The sequence below is a fragment of the Anabrus simplex genome, chromosome 1, assembly GCF_040414725.1.
Source record: "Anabrus simplex isolate iqAnaSimp1 chromosome 1, ASM4041472v1, whole genome shotgun sequence".
Lineage (NCBI taxonomy): Eukaryota > Metazoa > Arthropoda > Insecta > Orthoptera > Tettigoniidae > Anabrus > Anabrus simplex.
In genome coordinates, this window is record NC_090265.1 from 1,131,869,489 (window position 1) to 1,131,882,721 (window position 13,233).

Genomic DNA, 13,233 nt, shown 5'->3' on the forward strand with positions numbered 1-13,233 from the left:
TGTACACGCGTCACGAGAAAACTACTGAAGATAATTTAATGTAAGTCGGTATGTGAAGTCCGGAGATGAGCCACTACAATCTAGGCTGTAAATCGCTTTATTCAAGCAGAGTAAAATGGTAGTTTAGGGGAAGGCGCCTAAAATTTAATTTTTAAATACAGTACCTATGGTATTGGTCGTATCGAAAAGTACTACATAACAAAAGTTATACAGAATACAATTTCCGATCATTTATGTTTTATTCAGTTTTACCGTACCGACTATGATAAGAGTGGTATTTCAGAGTCGGAAGAAAACTAAACGTGAAGGCTTACAATATCGAAAGCGCATAACTTTGATCAACAATAGTATTCCATTGACCATTGTTTGTTATGATGTTCGTTGTCTCTTATGCAGCCACTCAACTCCGATAGTTGGGATTACTGCTGCGTACTGAATATAACAGCCTGACTGAATATTGGCGGCAAACAGCTGGGGAGTTAGAAAACTTTCTTCTTTAGCATGTCATTACTCTGATTCATACATTCTCTGATGCCGCTGGTACGTAACCCACTGGTTCATCATAGTATTCCAGGTATTCGATCTCTACTCTGACGTGCTGTTTTGAATGAGCAGTGTGTACACTTAAGGCTGAGGCTCACTTAGAAGTAGTAGTAGTAGTAGTAGTAGTAGTAGTAGTAGTAGTAGTAGTATGAAATGGTCTAGAATTACAATTTTGGCCTATCCCAAATTATAGCACCACAATTCATTAAATAACTCAAAATTTAACGTTGAAAAGTGCCGTTTCTAAGAAAAGCTTCTTCCTATTTACTGTCATTAAATTCTACATTCATTTTATTCAAAATTAGCAATGCAGAGGGGGTTTCTCCTCTGGGTTGGAGGAAAAATTTGCCTCCAAGTCAGATTAAATTGTCCGCCGCCAATGTAGCGAATTGAGATTTTCCGACTCATCGGATACTCCTAGTAAACAGATTAGTAAAAGGGCATATTTTTGCTTTGGGACTCTCCACTATTCGACCCCTCCCCACTCCTCCCGCCGAAAAAAAAAGACGAAGAGTGTTCACGGACCATGGCTGTCTGCGGCTTGTTCATTCCAGCTCTGGAACTTTGGACTGTTAGATCGGCAGCGTAGTACTCTTCGCTAAAAGTGAGAAAATGTGTAGTTTTCATTTGATCGAGTATTTCATATGAAATCATTGCTTTTAATCGCGCCATTCCTACCGTCGTAATTGTAATGACCTGTGTTCATTTCAGTTGGGAAAACCACTAAGACAGTCTTTCTGAGGACGTACAAAGGCAGGTGGAGAGTGAGTGTCTGCCACTGTAATGAAAACTCCCCAACCTGATTGTGACTGATGGTAGGTAAGCGGGCCTACCATTACCATGAAAATTCCCCAACCTAGTCTTCATATGAGAAAAGACGTTTGGTGACTTCCCCGTCGCATTTCTAGGGTAACGTCAAGAGTTATGCAATTTAATACAATCCTGCTCACAACGTGTACACTACCTAACCTAGAATTCTGTATACAATGTAGAATTCCGTAGCGAAGCACGGGTACATCAGCTAGTTATATATAAAATGCTTAATAAAAGTGCATTCGTTAAAACTCGTGGGGTGTCTGGACTCCTTGTACACACACCCCCACCCGCCCACCTCTGGATACGCCCTTGTCTACACCTATTTTTCCCTTCCCAACATAACTGCAGCATTTCATATATTCCGAATACAAGTGAAATAAATGCAAGAATAAATAGTTTGATTAAACATACAATATTCTGGTTTAGGATAAATACGATAATTTTATTTTACGCGTAATGATGGTCATGTGATGAGCTATACAGAAGCGGCATTTTATATCATTAATGCAACGAAGGAATATATATCATAATTATTCTTTGAATAATTTTAATGTTTATAGAGGAACTTCATACATGTTTCATCCTTTGTACTTCTGATCAATTGTGACAAGACCTTGTATTTAAATTGTGAATCTTTCTACTCTAAGTAGAACTCAGGACTTTTAAGATTCCATTTTGAGTTAAATAATTATCTTATGTTAAAGTGTCGTTCTAATTGAGACTGTCATATTTACAGAGAAACTCTATTTGTGGTTCGACCTTTGTATAACATTTCATTTATGACAAGACTTTTTATTTATTTATTTGAGAATCTTACGGTTCTAAGTTGAACTCAGGACTTTCAAAGTTCTAACTTGAGTGAAAAGAGTTATATTGCGTTAAGTGTCGCTCTAATCGTGATTTCAAGATTTGAAATTGTAATTATTTGAAGTTCTCTCCAGATACTTTTAGAGGCATCATAAGTCCCATATTAAGAGTGTTTATATGTGCATTGATATAATGATGGTACGTTTATTTACGATTGCCTGTTGTCATATTTGTCAGAAGATGACGCTCATCAGCGTCGAAACTAGTTCCAAGTAAATTATATAGCTTGTTTAGTTTAATATTAGTATTGAAAAGTTGGCTAAAATACGTATGTACAATCTTTACTTTTGTTTAACGTGCCAGAAGCCAACGACACGGAGCTGTTGCCATTACAACTCCCTTTCAATGCCCATTGATCCAAGCAGGGATTTGAAACTGCGAACTCGGACTCAGAAGGACAGCGACTGAACTCACTGAGCCATATGAAAAGGAGGCCTTTGCACTTATTGTTATAAATAGATACAGTTATTGTTTTTGCAAAGGTTTTATGAGGATCCTTTATTACGACGTACAATTTCCAACTGTCCTAAATGCACTAGACCGGACGGAAGAACTAGCTGGAAGCTAAGGAGCCTTGCAAGGATGTCGCTTCCTTCTGTGTTTACCAGTGGCGCAGCTGAATCAAGAGGTGGCCCACCACTAGACTTAGGTTACCCCTTTTCGATGGTTGGTTTAGTGAACCTCAAGTCTTAAGCATTTTGAACGGCAGCCAATAGCCAATGGAGAAGCATGCTGTGTTATCAAGGCTGTTTCACAAGCTACTGTCCTGGCCTCTGCTACTGTCAATGAAATGAAATGGCGTATGGCTTTTAGTGCCGGGAGTGTCCGAGGACAAGTTCGGCTCACCAGATGCAGATCTTTTGATTTGACACCCGTAGGCGACCTGTGCGTCGTGATGAGGATGAAATGATGATGAAGACGACACATACACCCAGTCCCCGTGGCAACGAAATGAAACAATTTTGTTTAAGATTCCCGACCCTGTCGGGAATTGAACCCGGGACCCCTGTGACCAAAGGACAGCACGCTAACCATTTAGGCACGGAGTTGGACAGCTACTGTCAATAATCAACACCTAATCAATGGAGATGGTAGCCTCAGGTTTAGGAAATTAAAAGTTCTTAGCTTTGTGGCTAAATCGACAGAATGCTTCCCTTTGGTCCGAAGAACCTGGTTCAATTCTCAGCGTTTATGAGCGCGACGTCACTGTTTTATAACTGATGCAATTCCTTCGTTCCGCCAAGGAACGGGTTTTCGTCGAGGAGTCCCAGCAAAAAATGCAATGCACACTTCAGCATCAGCAAGAGCAACTTGTGGGATATGTCATATGATCGTCTACGCTCCGACTATTCGAGTTGTTAAAGAAGGCTAGTGATGAGAACTTTGGCCAATCAGCACGTTTAGATTCCATCGGGGAGGAGCCTCGATGTATTTGTGTTTCAAGAAAGTACGAAGAGTGGGAAAATGGTCACTGTCACAGAGGTCGTTCTTGTACTTCCCACTGAAGCAGAGGAACGAGCACACGGCTACACAGACCAACGTCAATATGAGAGAAGGTTCCGCTGAAGTGTTTTGGTTCCCCTGTATTCAAAATGCAGAGATCCAGCTTTCCTATCAACTTCTCGAAATCTCTTCGTCTGGGGGCAAACACTTCCGAGCCTCATACTGGATAACGGGCGTTAAAATCACCTAATAGGAGGAAAGGAGGTAGGAGCCGAACTATAAGATGAATTACATCATTGATATACAGATAGTGGCCTGTTGCAAAATAATAATAATAATAATAATAATAATAATAATAATAATAATAATAATAATAATAATAATGGCATATGACCTCCGGAGAAGCCTGGTGCAAGTTTTTATTCTTGTAGACGGCCTATTAGGCGACCCGCATGTCTGTGACGATAAGATGATTTCTAATTATGAAGACGCCACAAACCCCCAGGCCCCGAGCCACTGGAATAAACCAATTAAGGTTATAATCCCCGACCCGGCCAGGAATCTAACCCGGGACCCTCTAGACCAAAGACCGGCACGCTAACCATTTAGCCATGGAGCCGGGCTGTTGCAAAATAAACATTACATACTGTAGTTATGACAGGCAACGAAACACGTAACGCTAACGCCTCCAGCTGGGCTCTTAGTGGAATCGCTTCGCTGTAGGTGTCAGAACGAGTGAAAATGCCAACGCCAACGTAAGCCATGTTAGTATAATCCCGTTCTTTCGATTATAGTCCAAAATATCTGAGGACCGTCTGAATACAGACATATTCGCAGCGAGCTGACTGATGAGTTGTCGCAGCTCATAAGATGCCAGTCATAACCCTTTTAATTCCACTGTAACAGTGAGATAGTGCGGACTACGAAAAAGTTAACTTATAGGTTGTAAGAGGCGACATGCTTCGTAACCTAAACACTAATATCTTCCATCTGAGGATGGAGATGAACCCCCCGACGTCCTTCATCGACTCTTTACAGCGGCGGGCGCAGGTTTTAAAGCAATTGCTCCTGCTGACGCAGACACCCCTCCCCCCCAGATTGAGGGCATGTTTTCGCTTTTATAGGAGGGGTAAAAGAGATCTTAAGAAGGGCTCCCTTCTTTCCCGCCTTTTGTTCATGTTTAACGCTAGTTGGGAGGAGACTTTGCCGCTCTAGTCGAAGACGCCGTCTCCACCGGCGATCTCTTGGGGAAAGGAGACTTGGCCTTCCTCCCCTGCTGTGCCGGCTTACTTGCCTCCGCCGGCACAAGCTTCTTATTTGCCGAAGGCTGATTGGATCCCACCTTAGGGGATTTACTCTTAACGGCATTGCTCGCAGGAGTAACTGTCGCCTTGAGCGCAGCGATCGTCACAGGTATTGCTGGAAGAAACGACGAACTTGGTAGACTCTGTGTTACGCTAAAGTCTAGTGGTTTGGCGGGTACATTCAAGGAATTAAATTTACGGCTCGCTTCCTGGTATGAAAGACCATCCAGTGTCTTCATCTCCAGGATCTTCTTCTCACTGATCGTGAGGTAGATAGGACAGTTTCTATCTCGCGAAGAATGAAGACCAGAACTGTTAGTGCAACTATTCGGAGGTGTGAATTGTTCTGCGCCATGTGCTTCTCTTCCACATTCACCATACATAGACTGATTCGAAGAACGAGATACCATGTGTTCGAACCTTTGCCAGTTAAGGCACCGCATGGTAAGCGGGATGTACAACCTCTCACTGCAACGATAGGTTGTTACCTACACTTTCTCTGGTAATACTTACAACTGGAAGTAAGCAATGAAAGCACCGGTGGCAACAACTTCACCGTTGACCTAGCGCGTAATGCACCGAACGTGTGTCACGCAACAGTTCTTCATGTCTTTCATCAAGCTCATTGTCAGTGTTCAAGATCAGGTCGCGGTGTAAGATGACTCCGCAAACCAGATTCAAGGATTTGTGGTCTTCCACTCCGGCGGGGATTTCGCCAAAGTGGTCGCACTTAAGGAACCAGTCAGTCTGAACTGCAATGCGCGTCTTGAGCAACAAACTAACATTGCGCATTTTCTTGAGGTCTTCAAGTTCGCCGTAGACATCTTCTATGTGTCTATTGAACAAAAGTGACTTGACCAGCTTAAAGTTAAGCCCATCGGCTCTGTTAGCGACCAGGAACCTAGGAAAGCTAGACCCTAACATTTCACGCTGTGCATGTTCCCACGAGGTTGTACGCCGTAGAGAAAAAATTTGAAGAATTGGGTGGGGGGGGGGGGATCCTGGACAGGCTTTTGACGTTTCTTGTAAGTCATGCCCGAAAACATTCTCCCCCGAATACCACCCACTCCGATCAGGGGCATCTGTAGCCGATCACGCAGCCAAGGGAGTACTCACCTGGTCATTGCTCGGGATCCGATGTTAAACGATGCCCATGACGGGCTGACACTCAGCTCCCACTCCTCAGTGCTACCCTACTACTGTCCGCCAAGGAAACATTTTGCTGCTGGGTTCCTTTACGCTTCACTAACGACCACGGAGTTCAACAATAATGTTTCAGGCTACTTTTTGCATCCATTCCTTCCAATTATCATATGATTCATTGGATTTTGGATTCTTGTAATCGGAACATGTAGACTCATAACAGGGGAAATAAAGCATCCGTTTAATTTATTGCTTGTAATATAATTATTTTACGGTGTACTCTCGTCTATTTACGATTCAATACCAATGAAGTTAATTCTGAAATACTGTACGTCAGAGAGTACGCTGATCAGGCTATGTACGGAACGTGTTTCACGTTTGCCCTGGCTCGCTCAAGATCAAGGACATCCCAGCTAGAAAAAAAGCTAAAACCAAATTTAAAGCATAAAACTGGTAGATATAATGTTCAAAGATTTAAAATCTAAAGGCATAATTTAGCTTAAAAAGGTTACTAATTAATCACTTACAGTAAAATAAAAGTTTAAGAATAATAATAAAATGTTACTTTTCAAAACTATAAAATAGACCACTATAGCTCATAAATCGGGTGACAGGATCTAAAGACTCTATGAGTAGCACCTTTCATCGCATCCAGACATATTAGTCGTGCTCTCAAAGTTATTAATATTACTCAGCATCACTCAATCTACGTCAGCTTCCATACTGTTCCAGCCATAAATGACATTGAGACACCAGTAGAGCTACATTATGTGCCAAGCGACTCAGCTTCAGTTATCTCCACATGGGGCATGAATGCCCTAGTCCGTAATTTCGGTAGTAAGTGGGGTATGGTGGTTAGTCTTATGCCCGGCCACCTTTGCCACCAGGAATTAACCTGGTACTCAGTTTTGTTGCAGGCTCAGTGGACCTCTTGGCCCGAAGTAGAAATCTCGTTTAGAAGGGGTAACGAGCCCACATTCTACCGGCTGAACTGACCACGCCTTCACAGCCTCGGCTAGGTATCATCTTGGCCAAGAGGCAGAGGCAAAAAATACTGCATCTATCAATAAATGGCCACAGAAGAAATTGATTGTTATAAAACTCGTGATTCCGATAGCAAAGTTTTCTGACCTGCTCAGTTCCCCATGTCAGATCGACATCACAAAGGTGAGTAATATTTTCTACCGATCTTCGACATTGGGACTAAAATCGGAGCGCCTTACTCATGTGAGTTAACAATTCCTGTGAGGTAAAACAGCAGGGTAGGGCAAACCGACAGCCGTGACCAGGTCCTGCTGCATACCAATTTCATGCAAGATTTACTCTTGGCACGTGATACTATTTTCAGTCTGAGGTCGCATCTCTACAGAATCGGAACAGATGACCATTTTATTTACGACTGAAAGACTCAGCGATTCTCATTGTTGGCATACCTGTTCTTCCTTTTGCAGGGTTTACGACCACCATCAGGTATGAAAGAAGCATCAGAAATGCGCGTAACCTTTTCACATGGACACATAACTCGCGGTAAATCAGTTCCACTTACAATAAAGTTTGCTTTGAGTAAATACATGTCATGACGCATTTCAATCGCAGATTTATCTCCTTCCCAGAGGCTACCCTCTGCAGGTCGAGTCAACTCGCAATTCACTTTACGATCACCAATAAAGTGGAGTACCGCAGCTTCATGTTACAAGGCTATCCACTAGCGTTCATACCCAGTGGCCGGAACAAGCAGGGCGTGGGATCGACTCCTGCAACGCTCCATTTTACACGGATATGTTTCTAATTCACGGTGTTTTACTGTAAGTTTATACGATAATCTCCATATTTAAGGTAACAGTGCAGTATAAAGAAACCTTACCTGACAGCTTGTTAGATTAACGTGGTAATTCCACTGCAGTTGCCGTAGATGTTTTAAGTGTTCTCAGGTGAAAACTTTAAAATAAACTAATAAACTCATAAACTAATAAACTGAAGTAGCCAGTATTTTTCTCCAAAAATTTCATTTTAGTACATCCTCCAACTTATTACAAAATTGCGTTTGCGTAAACTGGGCACAGAGTTCATTTCTATAAGCACCTCAAAGCAGGGATAGAATAACTGCTGGAATACTATGAGGAACCAGTGTGTCGCGTACAAGTAGTTATCAGAATATGTATGAACCAGAGGAATGGCATGTTAAAAAATGAAGTTACCTAACAGTCCAGCGACTTTCCGCCAATATTCAGGCAGGCTGTTCTCGTCGGGATCAGCAGTAATCCCATCTATGGGAGGTGAGTGGTAGCGGAAGATAAAAAAAAAATCACAACAACCAGTAGTCAATGTAATGTTATTGTTGATCAATTTTAAGAAATTTCGGTACTGTAGGACTTCACATTTATTTTTCTTCCGATTCTATGATATTAGGGCATCCAGTATGAAGGGAGTCGTCCTTTCCCGTTCAATTACCCCTTCTTGTCTTATTCTTCAAGCGATCGTTCCTTCACGATATTTCTCATTCGGATAATCATCTTCGAAATTTTCCTTATCGATAAGGCTATTTTTTTTTCTTTTTTGCTATGTGCTTTACGCCGCACCGACACAGATAGGTCTCATTACGACGATGGGACAGGAAAGGCCTAGGAATGGGAAGGAAGCGGCCGTGGCCTTAATTAAAGTCCATCTCCAGTATTTGCCTGGTATGAAAATGGGAAACCACGGGAAACCATCTTCAGGGCTGCCGACAGTGGGGTTCGAACCCACTATCTCCCGGATGCGTGCTCACAGCTGCGCGCTCCTAATCGTACGGCCAACTCGCCCGATCTTACCGATAAGGGATGTTGACCAGGCCGTTTTTCACCTTAAGACAATCATGCCAGTTAACACGACTGAACAACATTTACATGGTGGCGATGATCGGCTTTTATATGGCCGAAGCAACAGAAGTCTAAGTTCTCGAATTTTGTTATCACAGTCGGTACGATAAAACTGTTTACGACACAAATGATCGAAAATTGTATTCCCTATAATGTTTGTTTTGTAATATTAATCGATAAGAGCACTAATAACATAGATATTATTATTCTGAGAATTCAATTTTAGGCCTTGCCCTAAACTATCTTTATTTATAACCTAGACTGTAGTGCCTTATTTCCAGACTTTTCATACCGATTTCCTCACTCAGCCTACACCAAAAATGAGTACCAGGTTAATTCCCGGAGGTTAAGGCGGCCGGGCGTAGAGCTGACCACTCTATCCCACAATGTGCCTATGCTGCGGAGAGTGGAAGCCTTTGCCTTCCACCTCTCCCAGGGCCTCCATGGCCTGTACGGAGATGACTTGGCTTTATACATACCAATTTTCATTAAATTCTGCTCATCCAGTTTCTCTGGCTCGGCTTTGATATGGACTAGACAAAAGAAGTCTTAATTCATGAATATATATGGTATTCTTTATAACTTTTGTTATGTAGTACTTATCCGTACGACTACTAATAAAATAGAAATTAAATGTTAAGCCTTTCCCTAAACTACAACTTCACTCTGCGTGAATAACATTATTTACAGCCTTAAGCGTAGCGCCTTATTACCAGACTTTACATACCGAATTTCATTAAGTCTGTTCAGTCATTTTCTCGTGATGGTCGTCCATACATACATACATACATACATACATACATACATACATACATACATACATACATACATACATACATACATACATACATACATACATACATACATACATACATACATACATACACACACATACATACATACATACATACATACATACATACATACATACATACATACATACATACATACATACATAGTTGACGGGAAATTAAAAATTGCATTTCCTTCTTACCGTTGAAGCGACTGATACAGAAATATAATTCTTCTTTTAATTCTGAGCATCGTATAGAAAAAACAGTTATTAGCATATATATAAAGCAGAATGTCTGTCTGTCTGTCTGTCTGTCTGTCTGTCTGTCTGTCTGTCTGTCTGTCTGTCTGTCTGTCTGTCTGACTGTCTGTCTGTCTGTCTGTCTGTCTGTCTGTCTGTCTGTCTGTTCCTTATACACATGCTTACCGCTCCTCCAATCTGATCCAAATGTTGTATACTTACCTTTGAGGACCCTGCGGGTAAAGCCGTCTACAAAATATTGTATTAGCCCTCTCCATTCCTTAGATTTAAGCCTCTTGAACATTAACTTAGGCTAATATAGGCGAAATATCGAATTTGTCATACAAGAACGAGACAAAGCTCATTCTAAGCCTCTAAGAACAAAACTCGGTAAGGGACAGAAAATCATGTTTTAAAGCCTGAAAATCAACCGTTATGGATATATTGGCACCACACTACCCCTAGGAATCGGATTAAGAAATGACCCACCGAGCTCGATAGCTGCAGTCGCTTAAGTGCGGCCAGTATCCAGTAATCGGGAGATAGTGGGTTCGAACCCCACTGTCGGCAGCCCTGAATATGGTTTTCCGTGGTTTCCCATTTTCACACCAGGCAAATGCTGGGGCAGTACCTTAATTAAGGCCACGGCCGCTTCCTTCCCATTCCTAGGCCTTTCCTATCCCATCATCGCCATAAGACATATCTGTGTTGGTGCGACGTAAAGCAAATAGCAAAAAAAGTAGAAATGATCGGCCGTAACCATGGCAACGTCAAATCAAGAATTCTGTAGTAGAATACAGGCCTGGTGTTCGAAGTAGGTACTTAGTGAATGTAGGCTTCGCCAAGGGATATTCCGCTATACATATGACTTACTGTCTGGTAAAAAGCACTATGGGGGTAAGCCACCCCTACGGGTGGAGGTGAGGAGTGGATGGCATATAAAAATAATCGAAAATATCGTCGAATCCATAGTTTTCGGGGTCGCTGAGATGAATAGTAATACCCCGCATGTCGTTTAAGTCCAAGTTCATCCTTCATCGGCATCGGCATAGGGAGCTAGAAGGGGTGAAAAAATCCAAAATAGCCGAGATGTTGTAAAGTTCCAGACGTCACAGTGTAATTATGTTAATTTTATTATGTGTGATTAATTCAGGAATTTAACGTCATGCTATTTATCTTGGTTTGTAATTGTATTATAATTCATGGTTGATCATTTGCTCACTATCATTTCATTACTTTGTAACTACGACTTGTAAACGAGGGCTGAATATCCTAATATTCACTTAGATTCTTGCGACATTCGTTTAAATTTAACTTGCAGTAGATTTCCTCTATCTTGCCACATCACCGAGGAAGAAGGAAGGACAAATTTAGACATCGAATTCTGGGAAAAGCGAGCACGTGTTCAAGCGTTGTAACGACAGCTACCGTATTTCGACCAGAATAATTCAAACTGATCACCGCCTATATTTTCAAAGGAGCGTCATGTTGCCATGGATACTGAGTGAAAGAGCTAATAGAAGAACAGTTGATATCATTGTTGGGACCCATCAACTCTAATATCTGGAGTGGGGAGAGACGTGTCAACTGATTGGACCACGTGTAGCGACCTGTAATTAGAGCCAGAGAAGGTTATAAAAGGGCGTGTTGGAGCTCTTGGCTTCATTCGTCTTCTGCATTCGTTATTATTCTTCTGGATTCGTGATTCTTCTATCTTGTATTTCGCTTTAGGTCTGAGAACTTGTCTTATGGTTGTACCATAGTGGACTAGTGTGATAGTTTATCACTTCTACATTAATTACTTCGTTACCACGACGTGGTACTTAGGAATTTCTGAATGAGGGATGTATAGCCACTCTCATCAGGAAGTACGTACAGCTCGGCTACTAGACCGGTTTGTACCAGTCTAAGACAATAGGTAGTATTAAACTAGATAGAAATGAAACTTCAGGGCACATTTTCAGTAAAGTTGGAAGGATTATTAATTGAGTATCCTCTCCACATAACCCAAGGAGGTTTTTCTAACTATGACTTAGGGCTCATCTCCAAAATATGGGATAGAGCATAATAGGGAGTCTTAGTGTCGAAGCCATCTTCCAATTAGTGGTCGGTGCACTTAGCAAGGCAGGAATGGTACTTAGCTGCAGATGAAGATATCTCAAAGACGACCGGTGATGTTCCAGCTACAAGGATGGAAGCTTTCCAAGGACCAGCAGAACAAGACTACATGGTGAGCAAGCGAGTTAAAAATATTGCAAGTTTTCGCGAAGTAGAGTCATTCAACTTTTTGTTAAATTCATTTCCTATTTTAAATTCAGTTCTCGTTAAACCGTCGTCATTTATATTCAATATAATAAATAGCATTTTCCTAGTTCACTTTAATCAATCTGCCTTAATAAGCCTTTTGATTTCTAATTCTCCTGCTAAATGATTAGTGCACTATCACCCCACCTCTGTGATAGGAGTTCGTCCAAGCTTGATTATAAATTTTTATCTTTAAGTCATCAACTTAAAGATTGGCGCCCTTAGCTTGCATGGTTGCATTTCTCGTTCAATGATTGTTCTCCAAGAGGGGAAGTCACAATGTATGTCTATATGTTTCAGTATAGCTGTCAACCAATCTCGGTACAGATATGACTCACTATCTGGAATAAAACTAATGTGGGGTTAAGACACCAATAGCACCCCTCCGGGTTAGGTGGAAAGGGGGTGAAGTATAAAAATAATATAAAACGACCATGGTTTTCGGGGTCGCTGAGATGAATGGTGACAATCCAGACGTCGTTTAGGTCCAAATGCAGGCCCATCGACACGGGGGTGAGGAGGGGTGAAAAAGGAAATGCGCAAAATGACCGAGATTTCGGGCGAATGTGTGCACGTTCTAGCATAGTTTTTAACCAAACTCGGTACACATAATGTCTTAATATCTGGGAAAACGACTATGGCGGCAAGACACCTCTAAAAACCCCATGGGAAGGGGTGAAATGTAAAGAAATACCGAAAATGACTGATATTAGTTGCGAATCCATAGTTTTCGGGGTCGCCGAGGTGATCTGTGACAGTCTGAGCGCCGTTTAAGTCATAGTTCAGCCCCAGTTGGAATGGAGGTTGAGAAGGCGAGAAGAAAGAATGTCCAAAATGACATAGATTATGGATGTATGTGTGTATGTTTCAGTAAACCTCTTAACCGAACTTAGTACAAAGATGTCTTACTATCTACAAGAAA

The 13,233-nt window shown here is 41.7% G+C and overlaps 1 protein-coding gene across 1 annotated transcript in view; it reads right to left on the reverse strand.

Annotated features, from left to right (window-relative positions):
• The window catches only part of LOC136858224 (lysine-specific histone demethylase 1A), a 149,664-nt gene that overhangs the window by 50,779 nt on the left and 85,652 nt on the right, over nt 1–13,233 (reverse strand). The window lies entirely within an intron of this gene.